Source organism: Peromyscus eremicus, chromosome 19 (genome assembly GCF_949786415.1).
Source record: "Peromyscus eremicus chromosome 19, PerEre_H2_v1, whole genome shotgun sequence".
Lineage (NCBI taxonomy): Eukaryota > Metazoa > Chordata > Mammalia > Rodentia > Cricetidae > Peromyscus > Peromyscus eremicus.
This window is the reverse complement of record NC_081435.1, coordinates 28,082,591-28,109,944: the sequence shown is the minus strand read 5'-3', so window position 1 is coordinate 28,109,944 and position 27,354 is coordinate 28,082,591. Positions and strand designations below refer to the sequence as shown.

Here is a 27,354-nt window from a genome sequence, read left to right as displayed (position 1 = left end):
TGCAATCCCAACACTCCAGAGGCTGAGGGAGGAGGATATTTGTGAGTTCAAGGCCAGCCTGGGTTATGTAGCAAGATCTTTTTTTATTATTATTATTTATTATTATTTTAGCTGAAACTGGTGACATAAGCTTGTGATCTCAATACTTGGAAGGCAGAGGCAGGGGCATCACTGCAAGTTCCAGACAAGCCTGGACTACAGAATGACACTCTATCTCAAATAAACAAAATGGTATGTGTCCAGGGGTCAGGGTGGGGGCATGGTGAATGAAACACACCTATAAATTCTGTTAGAAAGCTGAGTCAGAGGATCGTAAGTTCGAGGACAATTTGAACTACGTATGGAGACCCTGTCTCCCAAACAGTAACAAAACCCAAACAATAAACAACAAGACCAGAGATCATCGGACCCAGAGCTACAGATCCCACAGAGAACCACTGGGCCTAGAATTGGATTCACTAAGCTTCTTACTGGCGGTGGCTGGGTGCTCACACTGCTGGTCTTGGGACCCCACTTTGAGAAACCTGTCTCTAGCTTGCAAGGGCGAGGTCTACTTACACCCCCAAATTCTATCACTTTGAGGATCTTCTGAAAGAAAGGTGGCTGGCTGTCTCCACACTCCCTTCACTATTCAAGTGGGTCACTCAGCTTTCAACTTCAGAGCCCTTTTGTGGCACACAGAAGCTCATGGCTGTGTTGAGGGTGCCCCCTAGTGGTCCACCTGAAAAACTAACCTGCTCTTTAAGGTATTTGCCTTTACCCTTTTACAAGGTAAGCCAACCTTTAAACTGTATCTGCCTGATACAAACCAGGGAACTGGAGGTGATCATCACTGGCAAAGATCCAGTCCAGGTGCAGAGGAGAGGCTAGGGCCCCATTTGATGTGTGCTGGGTGAAATAGGTGGCCTACTGATGATACCATGGCTTTGGAATTTTTGTCCACACAAGACGGCTTTAAGACTTACCATGTTTTTTCATGGTGTTAAAATTGAGACAAGGCTTGTGAGGTGTTTCAGTGGGTAAAAGCACTTGCCACCAAGCTTGACAACCTGAGTTCAATCCTTGGGACCCATATGGTGGAAGGAGAGAATTGACTCCCACAAGTTGTCCTCTGACCTCTACACATATGCTGTGGGTTGTACATGCCCTGCCCCCCCAATTAAATAAATGCAATTTAAAAATCAAGATAGATTCTAAGGTCTAAGAAGAAGTAGTAATGAGCGCTAACCTGTACAAGATGTTCCCCGTGAGCTGTGCATTGTGCTCAACACTGGACATACATTATGTCTTCTCATAGGCCCATCAGGGAGATGTGCAGAAATTGCTCTGCTAGAGTCGAGCTTAGAGACCCCAAGCTTAAGAAGCTTGCCTAAGATTGCCCAAAAAACGACTGGTAGAGAAGTGAGGGAGAAGAAAGGAGAGGGGATGAGGGGAAAGGGAGGTGAAGGGTAGAAGCATGTGTATTTGTTATAATTTGTTACTGTTATAACACTAACAAATCATAATGAATAATTATGAATAATGAATAATTATATTATTTGTCATAATTATTCATTACGGTCAACAGATAGAAGCAACCCAAGCATCCATTGCTGGATGACTGGCTAAATAAGAGCTAGTGTTGTATACAGTGGAGTATGACTCAGCCTTAAGAAGGAAGGAAGTTTGCCAGGTGGTGGTGGTGCATGCCTTTAATCCCAGCACTCGGGAGGCAGAGGCAGGCGGATCTCTGTGAGTTCGAGGCCAGCCTGGTCTTCAAAGCGAGTTCCAGGAAAGGCACAAAGCTACACAGAGAAACCCTGTCTCAGAAAAAAAAGAAAAGAAAGAAAGAAAAGAAATTTTTTTAAAAAAAGGAAAGAAATTCTGCTACATGCTTCCATATGGGTGAACCTTGAGGACATCATGTTAAAAGGAATAAGCCAGACACAGAAGGGTAAATACTACTTGGTTCCACTTTCCTGACTACCCAGAGGGATCAAAGGGGAATTGTGGCGGCCTGGAGCTAAGGGGTTAGGTGGACTGAGCAGTTACTGTTGGCAGGTAGGGAGTTTCAGTCAGCAACGAAGAAAGACTTGTGGAGACGGAGGATGGTGATGGCTGCATAACTATGTGAATGCACATTTAAAAACAGTTAAACTGTAGACTTTGTTATGGCTATTTCACCATAACTAAATTTATCCATCCACCAATGGACTCCACACTGAGTCATGTGAGGTTCCCCCAGATCCTTCAGCCTCATTCTAGTGTGCACAATTGAAGGGCCCCCACTGAGAGTGGGGCTTTAAAGATTCAGGATCCCCCTGAAGGACTACAGGCTGTACAATCTTAACCTTTTAATTTCAAGGACGCTAAGACACACAGGTGCACCCAGCCGGAGGAAAAGGGGAACACCCAGCCATTGACCAACTCCCCCCACCCCATGAGACAGTACCACGTCCTGTTCCTGTTGGGAATAGCATCTCCTAGATCTCCACTAGCTCATTCGCTGGCACAAGAAGTCCTGACACTCTGCCCTGGGGGTGGCAGGGAGCGAAGGGGGTGTAGTGAAGAGCCAGCGCCTAATCTATGCCTGCCTTGCCTGGCAGCCTCCTCCAACAGTCCTTGGGAGAAGAAGCCATTGTGACCCCAGGGGGCAACATTTGAAACATCTCTAATTAAGGAGAGAGACAGAATGGGTCTTCTAGGATGAGAACACACAAGGCAGGAATAAATTACATTTCCATGTTCCTCCCACTTTACTCCCAAGCCAAACAGACGTTATTTTTATCAAATACTTTGTATGCTGTGACATGCTTTGCCAACTTTCTATTATTAGACAAATCAGGGAAAATCTGAGTTTGATTTCTCTTGGAGTCACCCTTCCTTCCCAGTTCTGTGTGGTTGCAGGAAGGAGGGTGTGTGATGATTTTGGAGGTGACCTTGACCTATCAATAGGAATCACAGGGAAATGGTAGCCACTAAGGACTCAACTTTGGTGCCCAAACTTCCTAGAAATGGGCTCTTCCCTCCTTTGAAATGGTATCAGTCGCGGCATCACCCCAGATGCCACAGCTGTGGAACAGGAAAAAGCAGGCATTCTAGAATATTTACAACAGTGTCCTCACCCCCACTTCCTGTGAGGGAGGGCTTAGTCTCTGCCAGCTAAATTCTGGTACATTGCTGCAGAATATAGAAACTCGGGAAGGGAGTTTTGAAAGATGCCACTCCGTGGGTGGGATCGCTTGGCAGGGCCACCTAAGGAACGCTCTCTTCTGAAGGAAGCAGACGAGGTCAGAAGGCCAGAGGGAGGATAAAGGAGACAAAGCCAGGGTGTGCTCAATTATGGGGTGGTGGGAATTCCGGAGACAGACTCAGGAGGTGGAGTAGGTAGCAGACTGTCATTAGGAGGGTTTGCAAAAGAGACAAGCAAAGAGGATTTTTCAGAAATGCCGTTGGTGTTATGAATGGAATCCACCCCCCCCCCCCGGCCCTTTGGCATTTTAAAGAGATTTCAGTAAAGATATAAATTAACTTAAAAACTATGCTTTGCATGGGGAGGGGCTGGTGTTTACTCAAGTCATCCCCGACTACCGGGAGGCTGGAATTGAATAGGAAGGAGTCCCCCTTTCCCCCATTTCTCCCTGCACCTCAGCCTGTGCTTTGTATATTTTTAAACTGGTGTCTTGGACTGGGGATGGACCCCAAGTGTTTTTCCGGTTTCTTTTGACTAAGTAATAGTCATTCTGATGTTGTTGTTTAGTCGTTGGTTTGAGAGAGGGTCTCACTGTATAGCCCAGGTTGGCCTTGACTCCACTATCCTGCTTCAATCTGCCAAGTGCTGGCTCATCACACCTGACCGGAGAGGGTTTTGTTTTGTTTGTTTACACCAGTATTGAAAATTGAGATGTTGTGTTTTAAAAGCCCGTGCTTCCTTTTCTGTTTCTTGTACTGACAAGCGGCGGTACCAGGCCCTCCTGCCCACCAGGTCAACACCTAACCCAGCATCTATGACCCCCACCCGTGCAGCGGCACGCACACCTGGCTGCATCTTGATTGACATCAGCCACCATCTGGTCAGGACAGACTGAAGACGTCAGACCTGTGTTCCTGCTGGCTGGCAGCAACAAGAAAAGCAGAACAACTGAAAACAAAATCTTCCTGAAAGCATCAGAGATTATGAAGAGCCACCAGAAAAGGATCTGGGGGATGATGGCACTCAGGGCAGCCAGCTTGGTAGATGGGACATTTACTCCTTCTGGAAAAGACAACTCAGGAAATGAGCAATCAGACGGCAGCTCGGCATCTCAGCATGCCTCCGCGGAGAAAAAGCTGGAATACGGTGCCTACCAAATGAGAGAGTACCTGTAACCTCCAGTCTTGGGCCAGGACCCCCATAGGATGGAACCTTAGGACTGGATGGATTGGAAGCAGATGGGGTTTTGCAAAGCCTCAGCCAACATTCAATTAACTTAATTCATCAAATTAGAATGAGGTGATCCCAGACTGCTATGGCTCCCAGGTGCCTTGCAGAAGCAATGTAAATACTCTCCAGAGAAATATAATAACATCCCATAACATCCAAATAAGCCTCTCATTACTTCTACTAACAATTTTCACATACAATCTCAGCATACATAAAAATAACCAAGGACATATGGAAATAAGACAATATGGAAGTGATTCAGCAGAAACAACTATAATAAAAAAAAAAGTCCCAGAGAACTACAGTAATTTGGAGTTAGCAGAAAAGACTTGAAAATAACTATGGTTGGGTTAGTGACACGGCTCAATGGGTAAGGATACTTCCCACCAAGCCATCATAACTTGGGACCCATGTGGAGATAACTGACTCCCAAAAGTTGTCCTCTAACTTCCATGTGTGCTTAGCATGTGCCCATGCACACACATAAATACTCATACAATAAGTAAATGTAAAGAATTTCATATTATGTGTACTAAATGAGATAAAATACATGATAAGAAACAGAGAACTGAAAACCTATAAAAAGACGGTAATTTGATAAACTAGCCAAATAGAAACTTAGAACTGAAAAGTAACACTACAAACCTTTAGCTGGGTGTGGTGGCAGAGGTAGATGGGTCTTTGTGATGGTGAGGTCGGCCTGGTCTACACAGCAAGTTCCATGCCAACAAGGGCTACATAAAGAGACCCTCTCTCAAAAATAACAAACAACAACAGCGAAACGAAGTGGCTGGATGTAGGAGCTTGACAGGTAAGCCACAGCTGGAGGGAGGGAGGGAGGATAGACACAGAGTAACAACATGATGGGAAACTGCTACTGGGCAAATAAGACGTGTAAAAGATGAAAGTTGAGATTTCAGAAGGAAGTAAGAGAGAACAGGGGAGCAGCAACAGTTGAAAAGAAAATGGTTGAGACCCTGCCAACAGTGACTTAAGGCATCAAGTGACACATTCTAAAAGCCCAGAGAGCCAGAGGCAGGGCACATTTTTTTTTAAAGCCACATTCAAGTCCATTATAGTAAAATAGATAAAACCAAACATAAATAGAAAAGAAGTCACAGATAGCCACCACCACTTTAACAGGCAGAAACAAGGAAAAGTAGAAATGAGTGAAACTTAAACAACTCAGGGGACAAAACAAACTAGCTATCAACCTTGAAGTCTACACCCAGTGAAGATGATGGTAGCCAGAAAATTCCTGGTCCTGTCCGGTCCCACAGCTGCCGTTATTATAATAATCACTCAGAGGTTTAATATTACAAACTGTTTGGCCTATAGCTCAGGCTTATCATTAACTAGCTCTTACAACTTAATTCAACCCATTTCTATTCATCTATGTTTTGCCACGTGGCTTTGTGGCATTACCTATGTTCTGTTAAATCTAGCTAAAAGTGGATCCCCCAACGTTGCAGAGAAACATTGGGTGACTGTCCAGGTAGCCAGCTCTCTCTGTCTTTTCTTGCATTTTTTCGGAAGTTGCTTGCCTGCATTTCCTGTTTACTCAGGTAATATAATTTTACTTCTCAGGTCTTTGATGGGGTTGAAGACTAGATAGTTACAGTTAAGATCATTTCGTATCTTAGCTAAGAGCAATATTAGGTACTAGATTTAGATTCTTCAGGATGGGACAGCTTTTGAAGTAATCTCTGTAATTTGCCATTTACCTATGATCTGGACATGTAGTATGTTTCTTACTTGACATTGTTCTGTTGGTTGTAGTTTCATTTTTTTTGTTTATATTATTACCCTTTCTTTCTCCTAGACAATACTTGATAATTGTTCTTATTGTATATAGTTTTGTATTAGGTTTAGAACCTTATTTAGACAAAAGGGAAAGTGTACTGGGAATTTGCTCCACCCATGACCTTGGACTATCTGCCCTGATAGAGGTGGTCCTTCTTGCCTGCCTATGTGACCTCTTAAAAGGGAAGGGGGAGGGGGGTCATGAGCTCTCTCTTAGACATAGAAGGCTTCCTTGAGAGAACGGTTTGGCAACCTGGCCTGGAGCTTTCTCCATCTTTCCCTGGGAGACCAGGCAACAATTTCACTTCATTTTGTATCAGTGAGTCTGTTTTCCCCATAGAACCCCTTAATAAATTGATATATATATAGAGAGAAACCACTGAGGCTCTCGTTACAAATAACTCCTAATATTTAAAAAGAAATGAATAGGCAAGGCAGTGGTGGCATACGCCCTTAATCCCAGCACTGAGTAGGCAGAGGCAGGTGGATCTCTGTGAGTTTGAGACCAGCCTGATCTACAGAGTGAGTTCCAGGCAGCCAGGGCTACACAGAGAAACTGTCTCAAACAAAACAACACAACAACAAAAACAAACAAAAAGAAATTAATATAGATCAGGAACTTTTACCAGCACAAAAACTATAGGATGTTCCTTGTGGAAAAGCAAAATGGTTGAAGATGACAGATTACAGAAATGAAGAACAGAGATACAATATAACAATGCTTGCTGGGGTCTAAGAAACATAAAATATCTTAGAAGCACATATAAATCAGGAGGGGGGTTAAATGGAATGAGAATGAAAATGTCCAAAGGTCCTTGTAATAGTATGGAAGGAGATAAAAGTGCCAATTAACATTAGACACTGAGGACTCATGATCACATATTACAATCTCTAAAGTTACCTCCAAAGAACAGTCAAGAGTTATGTAAGTTCCAGCATAATAGAGGGAACAAACAAGATATTCAATTGCTGCGAAAACAGCAAAAAAGCATAAAAAGAGCACAGAACACACACAACAAATGTAATTTAAAACTACGAGAGCAGAGACAGGAGGATTGGTGTACACATCAAAACCCTGTCACAAACAAAGAAAATAAATAAGAGAAATAATCAAACAATAGGAATTTAAAGACAGGAGTGGTGGTTTATAATCTAGCTACTCCAGAGAGTGAGGCTGGAGGATCATAAGTCTGAGGCTGGCTTGGACAATTCAGAAAGACTTTATCTCAAAATAAATTAAAGAGACTAAGGATGTAGCTCAGTGGTAGAGCACTTGCTTAGCATGCAAAAAGCTTTGGGTACAATTCCCAGTACCAAGAGGGAAAGTACATTAGGTTTAAGTCTAGGAAGATTGGCTATTACATTAAATGTAAATGAGCTAAATGCTTTAATTAAAAGTCAGTCATAGAACCGGCTAAAACTTTATGCACTGTTCATAAAAAAGTCTAAAACTTTGTATTACAATGAAATTATAGAGTGGTAATATAAATGCTAATAAAATTATAATAAAGTTAATAGGACTTACAGTACTATTGGACAAAGCAGACTTTTAGGCTAAAAGCAATATGTAGATAAAGAAAAATACATGATGATAAAGATTTTAGTTCCCAATGGTTCTAAGATTTGCATACACCAAATAACATAGCTTCAAATGTATAAAGATGACACTGACAAAAACCACAGGAAGTTAGCAGATAAATGAGTAGGGATATATGTATATTATTTGAACAAGCTTAGCAAACTCTATTCTGTGGATCCAACAATTACAGAATTCATGTTCTCTAAATATTTATGGCATAATCACCTTGCAAAAAAATAGCACTGAAATGTCCTACCTCATTTTATGTACAGTATAGTCACATATATGGCTTTCTTTGGCCACTGAAATGTGAGAAGTAACTTCCGGTGTATTGGTAAGCATCTGTCCTCTCCTTCCAGAAAAGCATAGCTTTTGTAGCTCCTTCAGTTCAAGCACTTGAGTGAGGATGGCTCGGAGCCAGTCTTCCCAACCCACTGCAAATGGACATGTCAATCAATATTGGTGAATGTATTAGGCAGAGGCAGAGTTATCTAGAGAAACACACTCAATAGAATGCCTGAATATGTGCGTGTGCACGTATGTGTGCATGTGCGTGCATGCGCGTGCATGCGTGTGTGTGTGTGTGTGTGTGTGTGTGTGTGTGTGTGTGTAATGAAATGGGAGTTTATTAGATCTGGTTTATATAATAGGCCTGGGCAGTCCAACAATGGCCATCTGTGTGTTGGAATGCTGGAGAGGCAGAGACCCCAGGCAGAGCTGCCCAGTCCATGAAGCTGGATGACTTAGCAGTCTCAATCCAACACTGAAGGCCTGTGCAGTCCCTGGAGAGTCGCTGATGTTAAATCTACATAGCAAGGCCAGAGAAGCTGGAGTATGTCAGTGGAGGCTGGCACAGCATCCCTGGATGTGCTTTCACAGGAAGCAGTAAAGGTGGCAGCCAACACCACTTCCTCCTTCCACCTCTTCATATCTGGGCTGTCAGGGAGACGTGGTACCCCACCGAGGGAAGGGCTTCCCAGCTCTGAGTGAATTCTCTCTGGAATCACCTTCCATGAGGTGTGTTTCCATCCTGATTCCAAGACTCTCAAGTTGACGATCAAGATTTCCCGGCCTTTGTTACCTCAAGTCACTGGGAGAGTATTTATAACCATGCCATATTCTAGTCTTTCCTGAGTTACAGATGCGGGGTAGGGGGGTTGCTTTTCCTGGATAAGGAAGTAAGCTGGTTTGGAAGAGGGGCTGGGGCAGGGAAAGCAGACCCCAGGAAGAGCTTACGAAGTGTGTTGCAGGTGATATTTATTTATTTGTTTGTTTATTTATTTATGTTTTTTTGAGACAGGGTCCCTCTGTGTAGCCCCGGCTGTCCTGGAACTCAGTTTGAAGACCAGGCTGGCCTCAGGCTCACAGGGGTCCACCTGCCTCTGTCTCCTGAGTGGCGGGATTAAAGGCGTACACCACCACTGCCCAGCTCTGGTTGCAGGTGAATTTGAAGGATCTTCCCTTTAACAATAAGCAGGGGATGTTGTCTTAGAAGTTGAAGGTTGTAGAAGGTTGCAGATGCTTGAATTTTAGCAGTGATGGAGAGAGTGCATTTGGAGAATCTACTCCGGTGAGAGGGGAGGGTTAGGTAGAAAGCCACCACCAGTGGCCCAGCTAGTTTTGCTTGATTCTCATGCCCTCTAGAGGTAGCTGTGATTAGGAATTTGGTGAGAATTTCTCCAAAAGCATGTGCCCATGCAAAAAGCTTCATCAGTGTTTTTATCACAGCAACCAGAAACCAAACAGGACAACCTCTTTCTTTCTCTTAACTGCCTAGAAGTCCCTTTCCTGAACTTCATTTTGTCCAGATCCTTGGAACATTATTCTTAGTTTAGATGTCTCCAGGGCCAGCCACCTTCCCTCATTTCGCCATGAACAAAGCTGGCTCCCAGGGTCAACGTCCATTGTGCATTCTTGCCTCATTAAATACCCGTTTTGCTAGTCCTTAACCAAGCTGAATTCTTGTGCCTCATTTGAGTAATTATTAAGCTGCTTCCTTCACTCGGTGTCCTAGAGGTAGCCATGGCAAAGAAGTCAGTATGAACAAGTTGGATTTTGCTCACTGTTTTTATATTTGGTATTTAAAGGCCTGACAGATGGTAGATGCTAGGTGAATGGATCATGACCTGCTATCAGGCCGCAACAGCCAGCCCTGGTGAGCAGCAATCTTCATGAATTTTTGCTCTGTTTCTGAAACAACTCTTAAAACATTCCCTGTACATTAAAATGGATATGTTAAGGGACATCTATATCAGCCACTTCAAGACTCAAGGAATGTGGCAGAAGAGGAGGCAGAAAGAATGTAAGAGCCAGAAAACCAGGAGATGCGCTGAAGAAAGAATTCTTTCCACTGTGACATGGATAGTATACTCATGAAGCGGCAGCAGCTGTAGTTACCTGTATTAGACATGCACAAGATTGGGCCTGACAGCACTGTGACATGCATGGGGAGGGGCCCATGAATCTCCACCTTCCCCTGAGGAATGACTAGTAGTTAATGCTTACCGGAGGAGGGCAGTTTCTTCAGTAGTATGACTAATGATAAGTTGCTCAAGATCTTATAATTTCTCACCCATACTCATGTAACTAAGCATAACTAAACTTAGTCGTGAACACACACACACACACACACACACACACACACACACACACACACCATGAAAATAGAAAGGTGGCTAATTAGAAAAAAAAGGTAAGAGGAGAATGGGACAAGAAAAGGTAATAGGAGGTGACTTCAATCAAAATACCTTACATGCATGCACAGAATTCTCAAAAAAAATTAATTACTAAAAGGGTTCTAAACCCCACAAGTTCAAGGTGTAGGTAGGCTACAAGTGAGTTCAAGTCTAGCCTGGGCAACATAGCAAGACCCAGGCTCAAAATACAAAGTAAAAATAAATAAATAAATAAATAAATAAATAAATAAATAAATAAATAAATAAATAAATAAATAAACAGCTAGGGATAGAGGTCAGTGTTGGAGTGCTAGCCTAGTGTGGATGTAGCTCCGGGTTTACTTCCCAGGACAGCAACACACAAAATTGTTAGAGTCCCAGGAAAAGTCAAATCTCTCATTCTTTTTCACACACACGATTTTAGAAAAATGCTGTGTTAATGTTCACAGTTAAGTTCTTATGGCTTGACAATGATAACTTCCAGCATACTATAAATACTGGAATTGAAACTCATGCTGGGATAACATTCTTTAAGAATTTCTATTCTTCGGGGACCAGGGAGAGATGGCTCAATGGGTAACGCACTTGCAGCAGCAGCCAGAGGATCCCACTTTGCATACTAAGCATGTGGTGGAAAGTTTGGCATTGTGGGGCAAGCTTGTCCTAGCACTGAGAGGCAGAGGCAGGAGGGTCCTGGGGGGCTTGCGGGCCAGACAGCCTAGCTGAATCCACAAGTTCAAGGTTCAGCAAGGGACCCATCTCCAAAACTAAGGTAGAGAACAATAGAAGAAGACACCCGACCTGCCCATAAAACAGGTGTACATATCACACACACACACACACACACACACACACACAGTGCGTTTTTTTCCTAATATCCTCTTTAATTTTTTCTGCAGATCTAGCACTCAATAGTGAACTTATGGGGAAAAGTTTGTTCAAATTAATCATTAAATTTATCATTAAAGAAAGTTGATTTAAATCATCAAAGGAAGATTCTGGGACAATAGGGAACCTGGGGTTTTGTTTTGTTTTGTTTTGTGTTTTGGGGTGAAGACACCTTACTGAGATTTGCAATGGTGACGTGTATTCTCAGCTTTTATACAAGTGGAGAAGAATTATTATTGGCACAGACATGTTCCCAGACACAGTAATTTTTAGAGGACCTGGAAAAAGATTCTAAAAACTCATTCTTGAGCTAACTGGTAGATGGCCACCCTGGTGTAATGCAAGACAAAAGCCTGCAGAGGGCAGCATTGGACAAGCAGTTGAGTGCTACCTCTGGCTCTTCCTCAAGAGTCTGAGCACTTGGGCTCAGACAGGTTGGGAGCCCAGCCTGGGCAGCTCAACCCAGCTCGCTCTAATATTTGCACAGTGAATTACTCATAGGAAAATGTCTCCAAGGACAAGAGAGACCAGAGATTCCATCCTGTACCTAGATTCAGCCTGGGACAGTTAATACACAAAAAGGCTATTCTCTCTCCCCTTCAAGAACTGAATTTGGGGATGAAATTGAAGGTTCGATTCACCCCTGAGGCTCTTGTTTTCCCCTTCTGAAAAGAAAAGAGCAACAAATTCTCAACTATTTCTACTTGAGAAGGCAGCAGAGCAAAGTGGTCAAAAAAAACGCCAACTCTGGAGGCAGACAGTCTGGAGCCTGCACCTCAACCTTCCTGAAGGTAAGGTTCGAACTTTCCAAATCTCAGCTTCCCTGGCCGTCACACAGAGGAAAGGGTTGGCTGCCTTGAGGATCAAAGGGGCTGGAACGGGGGAGAGACGGCATTCAGAAAGAGCCCAGGAGTGAGAGCCATGACAGCGAAGACGATGAGGTTAAGTCATACACCATCAGCTCAAGCGCTGCCGCCGCTTCAACTCTCCATTCCTGATCAGCGAAGAGAATGGGAGGTGAGAAATCAACCAGCTTCAATGTCATGTTCCACAAGTGTAGGAAACAGGAACTGCGAGCGGAGCACCTAGAAGCCGAGCCTGGCTTTTTCACACTGTTTACACAATGCCTTCCAGTCTCAGGGCCCGCCCCTGAGTTGAATAGAAGGTCTCCTAGTTTGAACTAGTGTGTATGGCTGTGACATGACCACCAGCCTCAGAACCTGCCGGCCGGCCCCACATGCAGAAGTGAAGACAGTTTCCGTTGCGTGTATTCTCAGCGACATTTCAAAGGGCAGCGATCAACTAGTCGGAAAAGCACGGGGAGTTGCCAAAGTCGCTCAGAGCAAGACCCCCACCCCTCTATCTCGTATGGGGGAAGGGACAAGGCCGAGTTCAGAGCAGGGCACAGACACAACTTCGCCAGCATACTTGTCCTTTCACCTGGCAGCCGTCCAGCCCCCAAATAGACTGTGTGTCTAGTCCAAAAATAAATCACATGAGAGGCGAAATAAAAGTGCATGGGCTCTTGTCCTTGGCCTTCTGTAGGCATACTAGTGCCAGCCAGCCTTTCAGGGGCTGGAGAAGGTGGCCTTGAGACCCCTTTCTGCTGCCTTCCTCCCACGGTCCCAAGGCCAGGAAGCCACCTGTTAAGTGTCCAGTGGGGTGTGTGGTTTCACCCAGACTTTCCCTTGGCTTTTCCTTTTCTCGGCTCCATTCACACCAGAGAGAGAAGCAGAGAGGACAAGAGCCTCCAGGGATAAAGGCATCGCCTGCCTCCTTTTCTGGATGGACACTCCCTTCTCATGGTGAATGGAAACTCCCTTTCTCAGCAGCCTGCCTGCAGCGTCCTGGGAGCCCAGTGTGATCTCAGCGGCTGCCACCACCCCAGAAAGAAAGGGCCCCACAACGGAGACAGAGGTGAGTGACTGTGCTCCTGCTCCTCACCTCCCACTTGTTCCTTCCTCACCCTCCCCCCCCCACCATACACACACACACACACACACACACACACACACACACACACACACACACACTCCCAGATCTGGATCTGGGTCAATGATAGGCTGGAGTGTGCAAAGATTCCTGCCTCTCATTCAGAGGCAAATTCATGCTCCCTCTCCCCCACAAGAACTATGTAAGACTAGTTCTTAGCCGGGGAAGCAGGAAATGATTTCTACCCAGTGAATTATCTCTGCTTAGATCCAAGAAGAGGTTACCAGGAAATTGTAGACTGCCCAAATCCCATCACCATAAAGTTAATGCTCTTTAAAAAACACAGCATAGAACAGGAAATCAAAGAAACGCAGCTGATCCTCCCTTAATGGGCAAAAAGGAAAACAAAAAAACAAAACCAAGGCTTGCAAAGCTTCCGTTTCTTGCTCCTCCCTGGTGTTCCAGGGTCCTGCAAAATATACTTAATAGACTCAATAACTCCTTACTTTAAGAAAAGGGGGAATGAAATAGAGTTTGGGGAGAGTTACAGGGTAAGTAGAGTAGGGAGAAAGAGAAGAGTGTTTGCATCTTGGTCTAGCCTTCTGTATCCCTGAGCCATACCACATGGATATATGCCCATTTGAGGATGTGCACAGGGGCCACTATCCTCAGCATGTGGGTTCTGTTACCACAGACACAGGCCCACCCTGGGCAATGGCTTGCATATATCCATGCTAAGAAGATATCAACAAAACCCTGACAGGAGCCATGTACTTAATACAAATCTGGATTCTTTTAATGATCACAGTCTAAACCAAGAGTGAAGAGACTTAGGCAGAAAGAGGATATATTCTTCCCTCCTGTTGAAAGCCAAGGCTTTGGTATGGTGGCTCCAGGTGGGAAGGTGATGGCATCCTGAATCCTTCTCTCTCCATCCTTTGCCTTTGGCTCCCTGTCATGTTCTGTCCCCAGGACTTGCTGTGATGGTGGCAGTGTGGCTGCCAGCAACTCAGCCGACATCCCACTGACATACGGCTCCAGCTGGTCTTAGACCTGCGCCTCATAGGAGCAACGTGGAAAGGAGTGCTTCTATCGCTACCATGGGGTGGGAGGGGGTCAGCTTCTCCAACACACCTTGATTGAGAGCCGTGAGGGTGGTTCCCCAAAGGCAATCAAAGCGTTCACCCCCAGAGAAGGGTGTGGCTCTTTCCGCGATGGTAACTTTGGTCTCCCCCTTTCACTCATCCGTGTTATTGATACGAAGTTTCAGCGGGAGACTAATTATTGGTAGAACCGGTCACTAAAAGATGCCTGGCTTGTCATCCCCAGAGACCCCTGGCAGTGAGGAAGTTGCTAACATCACAAAGCTGATTCAGGCTCAGGTCTAGACCGGCCCCACGTCCTGACGACTCTAGGCTATCACCCACTGTCTGTGTCACACCTGGTGCTCTTCCCTCCACTCCCCTCGTCCCAGACCCCTTCACTCTGCTGACTGAAGTTATCTTACCTTGCAACTGCTATCCTCAGAGTACTGCTTCCCCTGTGGCCTTGTCCAGCCCTTCCAGACACTTCTGCCGTCTCTCTTCTCTGAATCCGAATGGCACTGTCAGGACTGTTATTTGTTTATATATTCTTTAAGAACTTCATGAGAAGCTGGACATGGTGGTGCACGCCTTTAATCCCAGCACTTGGGAGGCAGAGGCAGGCAGATCTCTGAGTTCAAGGTCAGCTTGGTTTATAGAATGAGTTCCAGGACAGCCAGGGCTACATACAGAGAAACTCTGTCTCAAAACAAACAAACAAAAACTTCCTAACTCTTAGTTTCTTTCCCACCTGAATTTTGCATCCTTGGGGGAAAGATAAGCTTTGTTCCCAGCCGGCTGTGTAGAATCTGACACATAACTGGGGTCCAATTAAGTGAGTTCAACTAATTGACCAACAGGAAATTAGCCTGCTCATGGGCCTCAATTCTGACTTTAAAGGTAATATAACTCCAGCAAGCTTTGGTGGAGCTCGGAATGCATGTGGAGACCCTACAGCACCATCCCATGTAGTCTTCACAGTAAATCCAGCCACCAGGCATGCCCTGCGACTACACCATTTCGGTGGGGAGGTACATGCCCTCGATCATATAGCCAGTAAGTGGTGATGTTGGGGTGTACCCCAGACATGCCTGCCATCTCACTTCCTGTTCCATTTAACATACAGACGCCTCTCAGTGGCATCTCCTGGTGTCTGCTTTTAAAGCCCAAGAGACACAAGGAGGTTGGCAGGACACGTAGGACCCTCAGATGTTCTAGACACCTCCCTGTCACCTGACACCTCTACAGGAGGCCTTATTGGATTTGACCTTTTTCAGGAGGTCAAGGGATCATGGACTTCACGAAGGGAGGTACTCTGGGCCTCTGTGGAGAACAAGGTGCTTTACAGTGAAGGGGGCCAGGGTGATCACCCCAAGAACTAGTTAGAAGAGAGGCTTTAGAACTCAAGCTTGCCCCTCTGGGCACGGATCGCTAGATGTGACCCCACCCTTTCTCCTGTCCCTACCTTGCCCAGCATGGCCAAGCAGAAAAAGGCTAGGCTTTTCTCTAGGGGATCATCTCCAGGATTTAAGAGGTGACCATATTCTAATCTCAAGGGAAACCACATCTTAATAAATGATGACTAATTATACCATCCATGCTGTCAAGTCACAAGCTATGGATAGACTTCTGAGCTGAAGCGGGTTGCCTGGGTGCTGACAAAACCCTCCATCTAGGAGTGCATACTAGTCTACTCATATGGACTTGACCTTCCAAAGAGTAGAGTCCATTTGACTTCTTGTGGGGCATTTACCCACCAACCCCACAGCTCCCCAGAGTTTTCTTGAGTGTGAGCAGCAGGAAATATTAGATAGAAGGATTTATATTGCGGAGGTAAACAGATAGAAAATACAGGATAGCCTCAAGAGGGCCTGGAACCTATTCCAATGGGCCCTGACTGTCTCTGCCCCAGGGTATTTATAGAGATGCCAAGGGGTGGAGCAAAAGACCTCCCCCCTAGCACAGCCAAGTGCAGACCATCTCAGACACCTGCACTCAGGCCCGTGGTCCTAATCATCCTCTCTATGTGGACCTGCTGGGTAAAGCCACGAGGAACCTGAAAACAGGCTCCCACAACTTCTGCCATTTATCTTCACATTGCCCTGCAAGGGTCATAAGAGTATTGTCACCTTCCTTCTAGGGATGACATAACTCCCCTTGGACACTGAGACTGAGCCAAGTCCCAGGATCACCCAAAAGGTTCCAGTTGAATGGAAGCACTCTGAGGGATTTTGTATCCAAGCTTGCCTGCTTCTGCATAAGATTATAATGCAGGGACACATATACACACACATACATGTACACAATACATGCTTATACAACAGTGTGTGCTCTGAGCACCACTCCTCTGAGCATCTGAATTCTTTAGGTTAATGCAGAAGAGAAAGACCTCTGCAGGCTGGAGAGATGGCTCAGTGGTTAAGAGAACTTGCTGCTCTTGCAGAGGTCCTGAGTTCAGTTCCCAGCACCTATATCAGCTACCTGTAACTATAGCTCAGTGGGATTAGAAGCTGTCTTCTGCACCTACATGCATGTGGTTCGCATACACACACACATATAAAATAAATATTTAAAAAATATTGCATATCTTCATAGTTTTCTATCATTATTTGTAATATATAGCCCTAAATATTTATCAGCTGATGGATAAGATAAAATCTGGTGTATCGATACAATGAAACATTCAACAGTAAAATTTAGAAATAAATTTTGATGCATACTATAATATGACTGAAAATTGAAGATACTATGCTAAGGGGAAAATCCTACTCTGAATGATTATACTTATACAAAATGGCCAGGACAGGGAATCGTTGTAGACAGAAATAGATCTATGGATGTCTAGACCTAGCAGGAGGGGGAAATGTCAGCTGACCACTAAGAGACACAGAGCTTCTTCTAAAGTGACAGAAATATTCTAAAGTGACTGTGCTTACAGCCCCACAGACTCGAGAATGCACTGAGACCACTATGTTGGACACGTGATCCGTAGTTCATATGAGTTATATCTGAATAAAACTATAAAGAAATTGTTTTAGTTAGGGTTTCCATTTCTACGAGAAAACACCATGATCAAAAGCAACTTGGGGAGGAAAAGGTTTACTTCAGCATACAGTTTCACATCACAGTCCGTCACTGAGGGAAGTCAGGGCAGGAACTAGAGCAGAAACCACGGAGGAATCCTGCTACTGGATTTCTCTCTGTGGCTTGTCCGGACTGCTTTCTAAAACAACCAAGGGCCGCCTGCTCAGAGGTGGCATCACCCACACCAATCATTAACTAAAAAAAAAAAAAAAAAAAAAAGTTCTACTGTGTTGCCAACAAGCATTCTGGCATTCTGGACAGACACATTTTCTCAACTGAGGTTCTTTTTCCCAGAAAACTCTAGCTTGTGTCAAGTTGAAAAACAAAACAAAACAACCAAAAAACCAAAACTAGCCAGCACAGAAATTCAGTGGGATCTTATCCCAGTGACAGGGGTTGGTTGAAGGTACCGTCTTACTGTGAGCTGGTAAGCTCAGGTCTCTCCCACAGAGTGTGAGCACAGACCAATGAGAAGATCATAGATGGAAGACAGAGGGTCCAGGGGCTTGCCCCGCTTCCCTGCACAGGTCCAGTTAAAGGCTGTGTTGTTTGCATGGTTTTCTTTCCTCCTGGATTTCAGATCATATTATGCTAAGGGAAAATGCCTCCGTAAACGTTCACTGTCTGTCAGTTCATCTCATTAATGTGTTGCTGTAGTGCTTACCTGGGATGTTCCCCTAAGGTCTACCATCTTTCACATTTAAGCCTCTGGTTCATTTAAATAGTAGACTGGGGGTCCAGATAGGTTTGTTTGCTTTGCCAAATAGCAAGACAATTACCAAACCAGGTGTTCTTACCTTGGGACTAAACTGGACTTGGAGCATCTTGTTTCTGAAATGAAATGTAAATAGGTGTGTGTGTGAGTAAACACACTTACTCTTCTGGGGAAGGGGGTCATACTTTTGTCAGGTTTTCAAGGGGCTTGAGACTGTCTAGATTTCATAGCCCCCCTGTGGGCCAGACTGCAGGGCTGTGAGCACCAAGGCTGCCTGGCAGCCAGCAGCCCAGTCTGGCTGCTCTAGCTACATTTAGCATCCCCAGTGACAGACAGCCATGCCAGGTTTGGTTCTCAGTGTGCCAAGAACATCACTGGCTTGCATGGACTCCTCCTTGGACCCCTAAAACGGAAGGGTTCTCATCCCTGGCTGTCGTGGTTTATGGAGCTGATAAACCACGTTAGCTGACAAAACTTGGATTTTTTTTTTCTGTTGCAAAGACTTTGAGAAGGTTTAAGTCCAATACAGAAAAAACAAATGGCAAACAAAACCACCATTACAAAGAAAGTGCTGGGTGCCTCTGGGCACGCTTGGCATTATGTGATGAGCAACGTGCAAATAACACCAGGAGTAAAGAGGTGTGCATGGGGTGAGCTGAGAGCCGCAGTGAGACTCGTGAGCTTGGCTTTGCTCTTGGTGCAAAGGAGGGTACCAGACAGATCTGAACAAAGAGAGACACGATCTCACTTACCTTTTAGCAAGATTCTTCTGGACTGGCCCATGGGGCTAAAGGAAAGAAACAGGAAGACAAGTAAAAGGGAAATTACTGAAATCAATAATCCCAGAAAGAAATACTGATGCTTGAATGAACTAGACCAATGTCCCCAAATCTCATCCTGTAGCCCAGGCTAGCCTTGAACTCCCTGTCTTCTGCTTCCACCTCCAGACTGCTGAGATGTTAGGCCTCTACTACCTTACACAGCCCAGAAAGAGGTCTGTTAGTAAACAAAAAACCATAGAGCCCTGCAAACACACAGTAAGCTGTTTGTTAAGTGCAATCATATCCATGGGCATAAAGTCATCTTCTTCCTGAGAGAGCCCATTCCACACATCTTCAGGGAGGGCAGAGTTAGTGAGGCTCCCAACAAGAGCTTTTACACATCACGGGTAATCACATAGGCTGGATTTGGCAGCACAGGCCTGTAATTCTTGGCTAGTTGGGAGAACAAGGCAGAAAGACTGTCTAGGCTGCATTGAGTTCAAAGCCACCCCAGACTAATGAGTGGAATTTTGTCTCAAAACATGTTAAAGGCCCTAGGATGGATTCCCCGGCACCATCTAAACTGGACGTGATAGCTCACGCTTTTGTAATCCCAGCACTTGGAAGGTCTAGGCAGGAGGGTCAGGAGTTCGAGATCACTCTTAGCTTACATGAGAGTTTGAGGCCAGCCTGGGATACACAAGACCTTGTCTCCAAAAAAAGGAAAAAGGAACTAGAAGAACCGGTGTGCGTGTGTATGTGGTGGTGGAGGGGGGGTGTCCTATTGGAGTTGAAGCAGCCCACTTCCTGTGGGAGGGACCCTTTCCCGCATGTCCTGCCTATAGCTGCTGAAAAAAAAAAATTGGCTAACGTTTTTGGGTGACAGTGAGGCAGGGGCCAGGCGCCCCTTTCTGTGAGCCACTGTTCCCAATGTCTGTCCTCCAGCTTTGCTGATGTGTTTGTCCTTGAGGTCGCCTCGGGTAACTAATGCAATTTCTTGAGTCTGTCTGCTGCGCTTCCCAGTCCAATTGGCAGCTGACTCACCAGGTGGCCAGGATGCCCTTGTTTAAGGCCCCAATTGGGCATAAACAGGCGGAAATGCTCTGCGGCAGAGCGGCAGTCGGCATCTGATTTTGCCCGTCAGCTGATTAGGATTTGTTGGGCCCCGAACAAGGTCAAAACAAGATTAGGAAGAAAATGCCACGAGCATGACAGAGTCTCCCCGAGCGGCATCTCTCATCCGACCAGAATGAATGAGGGAGAAAGGCCGACGCAAATCTGAAATGTCAGCCGCCAGAGTCAAGGTCGAGATGCCAGGGCGGCTGTTCTGCCTGAAGAGGAAGGGAGTATATGTCCTGGCAGTCTTCTAAACCTTGCCAACCTGGGATGCTCGGCGTCCTTCCTGTCACCCAGGTTCAAGAGTGAGGGGTCCATGTCTGCTGCTCAGAAGCACTGACCAGGACATCAGCTAAGGAAAAACAAAAAGAAGGAAGAAACGCTGTCCTCTGCTTTTATGCACCGTCTAAAGCAGTGTTTCTCAACCTGTGGGCCGCAACCCCTCTGGTGATCAAACGACCCTTTCACAGGGGTCTCCTAAGACCATCAGAAAACACAGATATTTATAGTATGACTCCTAGCAGTAACAAAACCACAGTTATGAATTAGTAACAAAAGTAATTTTATGGTTGGGGGGGTCACCTCAACATGTGGAACTGTATGAAAGGGTGGCAGCATTAGTGGCTCACAGAAGGGGGGTGCCTGGCCCCTGCCTCTTTGAGAACCACTGTTCCAGAGCTCTCCTAAGAGGTTTCCAAAGCCACTTTCTGTAACAGCAGCTGCCTGAGTGCTGGCCAAGTCTGGCTCTTAAGATTCGGAAGGAAGATGTCACTCCCGTTAACAGCCCCAGCACTTCAGCCTCAGATAACTCTGGAGTGAGCCTGCACCTCTGTGAATAACCCTACCAGGATTTGGTCTGTCCTCAAAGATCTGCTGTTTTCTGTCTTCCTCAGGCCACGCCTCTGCAGTGGCATATGGGTACTGTAAAAGGTCTTCCTGTGACAGAAGAGGGTTTTTAAGTGGCCTAGGAAGTTTGAGAGAAGATATGATTTCTATCAGACACAGAAGGACCTACAGAATCATAGGTGCATAATAAGTGGCTTTGACGTCTATTTTTTTTTTCACAGACTATTTCCTGGTTCAGGGCTCAGGTCTATTCTAGGGCCAGACTTTCCCCCTAGATAATCTCACAGTCTCTTCCCACTCCAGATAATAGTTGGGCCAAGAGGCATCCATTGTCATCACTCAGGATTTTAAAACCCCCGTGCATATTATTTCCAAGACAGGTATAGATCCTTTATACATGTTGAAATAAATATATAAATTGAGGAATGTTAAAGTAAAAAAAATGCCAACATTAAGAGAACTATATTATAAACACATCTTAAAGAACTGAGGATCCATTTCCCAGGATTTGGACCATAATATTGCTAAACATTTACTATAGCTCAGAAATTAGTATAGATCAGCAATTAGGGATTGCATTGCCCTAAAAGGTGAAGGGGTGTGGAGGGGTGTGATAGTGCTCACAACTGGATACAGTGGAGCAATGAAATAGAACAACAGCTTACACTTGTACCTTCGAGTTGAGCACGCCAGCACGTGCTTGGATACACTTGACTGTCATGGTGCTCTAGAGTTTGCAGGGATATGTGAGTTGGAAATCTCATCGAGGTCCTAGGAAAGAAGGAGTCTGAGCCTGGAAGAGCTGAGCTGTCCAGGAGTGGCCAAGAACACAGTGTGCTCAGGTTAACGAGCATTGTGCTGAGCTAGGGAGGGGGAGGTTTAGTCACACGGTGACTAGGTGGGGGTGTGACTCTGGATGGGACGCTGGGTCTGTGTCTTTTGTTCAGGAAGGGTCTTGGAGCACATCATTCCAATATTACAAAGATCTTCTACTAGGTGACTTTGTTTCCAGAGCCGGACAGTTCTCAGATCAGATCCACCGGCATGCTGACCTGCTCCTTTTCAGACACACACACATGCTCCACGGACACTGTATTATTTTTCTATTGCTGTGGTAAATCACCATGTCCAAGGCAACTTATAAAATGAAGAGGCTATTCAGGCTTACTGAGGGATGAGAGCCCATCACCATCATGGCAGCGGCTGGGGCAGCAGGCTGAGCACTCACATCTAAAACCTCAATCAGGAAGCACAGAGCAAGACAACCGGGAATGGTGTGTGGCTTTTGAAACCTCAAAGCCCACCCTCAGTGACATCCTTCCTCCAGCAAGGCCACATCTCCTAAGCCTGTCCAAACAGCACCACCAACTGGAGACCAAGCATCCAAATGCCAGGGACTATGGGGGACATACCATCGAAACCACCATAAACACCTTCTGGTTTGAACGCTCATGGCTTGCGGAAATCAAAGTGCAGCATCCAAAATGTACACACTGTCACCTCCTTCAAGAATTAACCCCTCTTTCTCAGCTTGAGAGACTGAACAAGAAACACCTGCCCTCTTCTGAATGAATCTCAAGGGTGAATTCTTCACACCCAAAACTTTGGATTTCAACATGTAACCCATTCTCCTGAATAAGGGCATGGACGGGGCCATGCTCACACACAGCTAGCACTGTGCTTGAGGGCAGATATACATGGCACCCTCAGCCATGTTCTGTGTGTGACATGTACCGTGGAGGAGGGAGGAAGCTGGTTCCCTTCCAGCTGGGGACCTAGCCAGCCTGTACTTCATCCATTCTTTCCAGGAAGATTGGGTTTGGTACTGATGTGATGGTGTCCCTCTGTGGGGCTTCTCTGAGAACCAATCCCCTTTGAGAGACCTATGGTCAGAGTCATGTGACGTCTGAGCCTCTTGCCTTGGCTCTAGGAGCTGAGCTCCTCAGGACTCCTCATTCTGAAGGCCCAGGAATGGCCTTGGATGCTCTTTCAGCCAAGAGACCACCAACCCCACCGTTAACTTTTCCGTTACCATAAGAAAGTACCTGACGGAAACAACTTTTGAGAGAAAAGGTTCACCGTGGCTAATGGTTTCAGGGACATTTCCATCCATCAGTGGTGGAGAAGGCATGGTGACAGGAGGGCAGGGTGGTGGCTGTTCACATGGTACGGACCAGGAAGTGGAGAGAGCTAGACCAGAGCCAGCGACAGGTACAATCTTCCGAGACCTGCTCCTACTGACCATCATTCCATCAGCCAGGCCCACTTCTTAAAGACTCTCTAGCCTTCAAAATAGTACCCCAAGCTGGAGGAGACCAAGTAAGTGTTCAAACCACGAGGGACATCTCAAAGCAAAGAAAAACAAATGCCAACATTAAGAGAACTATATTATAAACAGATCTTAAAGAACTGAGGATCCATTCCCCAGGATTTGAACCATAATATTGCTGACCACTTACTGTAGCACAGAAATCAGTGTATGTCAGCAATTAGGGATTGCATTAACCTAAAAAGTGGGGGTGTGTGGAGGTTTTCTCCCCTCGCCCCCATCCTGCCCTCACTGGATGCACTGCACCAGAGTGACTGCACTGATCAGGGAGACAGACCTTGGAGTCCATTTCCAGTTCCCCCGGGTCCACGGGCCTCTCTCTATCTGAGCCATCAGATGGGCAGGCTGGAGCCCACACACGCTTGAATGTTCGCTCACGCCTCCAGGCCTGAGCTGCCTGTGGAAGGGAGGTTCTCTTCGCCAATGTTCGGAAACAATTCATCAGATGGTTTCAGTTGGTTTCTCTGATCCCTATCTTCTGAGACCATTTCACTGTCTACCTTCAGGCCAGGGTTATCGGTATAGACGGTAACCTTCCTTCCTTCTCTGTGGTATGAAGATGACCACTGACGAGGAACCAGGCTCACCTGAGGACTCCCCTAATCTAGCCGGGGTAGATGGGAAGTGTGGTGAGGAATGCTGGGGGACACTCTCCGATGCCCCTCCCTAGCCCTAACCTAGTGGCCACTACCTTGCCTAGCTCTGTAGAATGCACTTGGTAGGGCTTGGCTCTGGGAATTGTGTAGACATATAGACAGACACCTACACCATGTGTGGGGACAGATGACCGAACAGAAAAGGGCTCCCTTTCATAGCAGCCTGATTTTTAGAGGAGTGTCTTTCAACACTACCAGTTGTTTCCCTGGTGACAGAGGCCTCAAAATAAACAGGATTCTGCTCAGACGGTAGTACACTGGGCTCGGGCTTCTGCCCCAAGACAAACCATGCTAAAATAACACCCAAGGTAGTTGCTGTCACTGTCTGCCATCTCTGCAGTCCCAGGTCTGCTGCAGACTGTCAAGAGCTGGGGGCACTTAGAGCTTCATGGGTACTGACGCGGTGGGGCGGGGTGGGGCTGTGCGGTGGTCTGCAGGCGGGGCCCCTCTGCTGATGAACAAGGGCCAAAGGCAGACCTAGAGGCCGGCGCTCTCTGCTCCCCCATCCACCTCCCTGCTTCCCACACAGCCCTCTGGGACTGGCATAGTGTCTGGAGGCGGGCCAGCAACCTGATGTGCATGCCACAGCCCGTCCGTCCCTCTCCCCACACAGAGCTGCAGTAATCCTGAGGTTCAGAGAGCCGGCTGGAGAGGCAGCCTCGGCACAGGAACCGTGACACCCAGAGCAAAGGCCACCAAGCGGATCCCAGCCTCCTGGGGAGCAAGTGGAGTGAGAATAGCCCCCAGCCTGACCGCCCTTCAGGTAAGAATTAGGGGGTGTGTTATAGCCAGAGCTGGGTTTGGCTGTGTTTGTTCTAGACTGTGTATAAAGTAGGAAGAGAAGAAAGAGGGACAGAGAAGTGTTTTAAACAGTTAGCAGGGAGCCAGCGTGCCTGCCCGTGGATGGAATAGGCTCCCCTATGGCTGGCTTGAACTGAGGTGCAGCTGGCTCGGGAAGAAGGGCCTGCTGAGAGTCCAGACATGGAAAAATAACAGGTTAGAGACTGCAAAAGTAATCTTACACCCGGCTGCCCTATCATCATCGTTCCACCAACGCCAGCCTAAGGAGACCGGCGGGGGTGGGGACCATCTGATTGACGGAAGCCCTGGATGCCGCCTTGGAGAGCTGTGGAAGCTGAAAGCTATGACCACAGTGGGTCTGGCTGGCACTGTCTTGCTGTGTCATGCTCCATCTACCCAACAGCCTAGAAACTCAGCTGCCTTGGGGAACCCGTGGGGAGGTTAGGCTTTTATCGGCTGCTTCATAGAAAAGCTGAAGGTTGTAATGGGGTGGACTCTGGTGCTCCCTGCACTGTCACCCGAGTTACTCATTACCTTCTGATCCTCTTTCACAGCGGCAGGCTCCTCTCAGGATCCCTCCCTTAGGCTCCTAGGGACTAGTACATACCGAAAGTGTGCAAGGCTCCTAGACAGAAGGCCTTGAGACTCTCAGACCTCTGGGTGCCCGTGTAGGAATTTCAGGTATTTAATTAAGGGCCATTTTGCAAAGACCTCGCCTCCCATCTCAGTCCTGAGAGTTCCCTGGGTCTCAGCTGAGTTTAAGCCTCCATTTAGCATCCACCGTTCCTTCTCTTCCTTCCTGTCCGCTTTGGTGACCAGGACCTCTGCTCTCCTCCTCAGACTGCAGTTGGGGGGGAGGGGGGGAGACAGGCATCCCAAGAGAGGCTGCTCTGTTCCCCTCACCCCCAGCTACTGCTATGGCTTGGCGCTGTGGCAAAATGTTGAGAAGATAGTTCAGCTGGCAAATGCTTGCCATACAAGCTTGAATTGGATCTCCAGAAGTCACTATTTTTTGTGTTTTGGGGGTTTTGTTATTGTTGTCTTTTCAGTTGGGTTCAGTGGTGAATGCTTGAAAGCCCAGTGCCAGGGAGGTAGAGACAGGTAGATCCCTCGGGCTTGCCAGCCAGCCAGTGCAGCCTACTCACTGAGCTCCAGGTCAGCGAGAGACCCAAGCTCAAACAGAACAGAAATAGGAATCAGTACACAAACAAGCACGACACAGGGTGGACAGCTCCTGGGGAGGGACACCTAAGGTTGGCCTCTGGCCTCTGCATGCACATGGATGTGTGTATCTGAGAGTACACACCACACACACACACACACACACACACACACACACACACACACACGACTGAGAACAAATGGCCTTGCTTTGGGGGATGGTGGTATCCACGAAGAGCGGGCTGCCTTCATAAGGACCGTTTTTGGTGTGAATAGTGTGGCTTTTGATGGAGACTCTGATTCATAGCCACAAACTCCCTCAGCCTTTGTTTTCTTTGCATTGACGACTGAAGGCTTCCCAGGAAAGTCCCCTCTTAAAATTGTATCTTGGAAGGCAAGTTCAACAGTTTACTGCTGAGGACAGCTGGCTGAGGACTCGGGAACACTTTCTCCTTGTTGTTACTGTCTTTTAAAGTATGAACACGTAGATTTGCTAATGAGACACTGAAAGGAATATATGAAAAGTTAAGTAAGAAAAAAGTTTTGTGTTTACATGTCCTTGTCTGGTTCTTAAAAGGATTTAAGGAAGCAGGTCATGGGTAAGTGGTTTGAGTCACAGGTGAGTGGTACAAACCATGCCAATGCTATTTTCAGAAGTTACGGCAGGTGGACACTTGGTCTACACTAGCGAAGAGATATCCAGCCTAGGGAGAGACGCTGAAGCCAGCCTTTTTGCAGACATGCATTCTGTGGACTCTGAATAAGTTAATCAGGGACCTGCCACCCCATGTGCCAGCTGCCAGGAGGGCAGAGACTACACCCACTTCTGCCTGTTGCCAAGGCATTGCTTAACTCACACAATTCTCCTTGGTTTAAATTGCTAGGACAGGAGTCCATCCATAGTCATTCATGCCAGGGACATATTCTGCTTTAAATAAAACGTCTATTCACTGTACATAGATTGCAAGTGAGTACATCTTTTTCCTTAAGAAAGGATTCATAAACAGGCAGGTTTTTTTTTTTTTTTAATCAACTATCAACAAGGTGTCCCATAACAGAGGTGACTGGTTCCAGCCCCACCAGACCGAGAAGGGAAGGGAGCTGTAGAGTGCACAGGTAACAGCAAAGGGTTGGGATGACAGGTTAATCCAGGGCAGAGGACAGGAGCCAGCTCTAGGGACGTGGGACTGTAGGGAGAGAAGACGGAGAGGCAAAGGAGGGAATACCAGCTGTTTTCCTTCCTAAATCACAGTGACAAGAAGCAATGCAGGGCTGGGGAGAGGGCTCAGTGGGGGTCGTCACTGCCACACATGCCTTAGGGACCTGAGTTTGGACCCCTGTTCCCATGTAAAGGCGTGGCGGCACACATCTGTAATTTCAGGGCTCCTGTGTGAGGTGGGAAGCACAAACAGGAAAACCACCAGAAGCTTGAGGTCCAGAGAGTCTGCATATGCAAGAAAAGAGAGACTCTGATCTCAGACAAGGTGGAAGGCAAGGACCAGCACCCGAAGTTGACCTCTGACC

General features: G+C 46.4%; 1 protein-coding gene across 1 annotated transcript in view; it reads left to right on the top strand.

Moving 5' to 3' along the window:
* Positions 1-24,488: 24,488 nt before the first annotated feature.
* Fgf1 (fibroblast growth factor 1) overlaps positions 24,489-27,354 on the top strand; it is an 85,216-nt gene continuing 82,350 nt past the window's right edge. The window contains exon 1 of the mRNA XM_059246227.1: positions 24,489-24,631. The gene's annotated coding sequence lies outside the window, so the exon portion shown is untranslated. The remainder of the gene's footprint in view (positions 24,632-27,354) is intronic.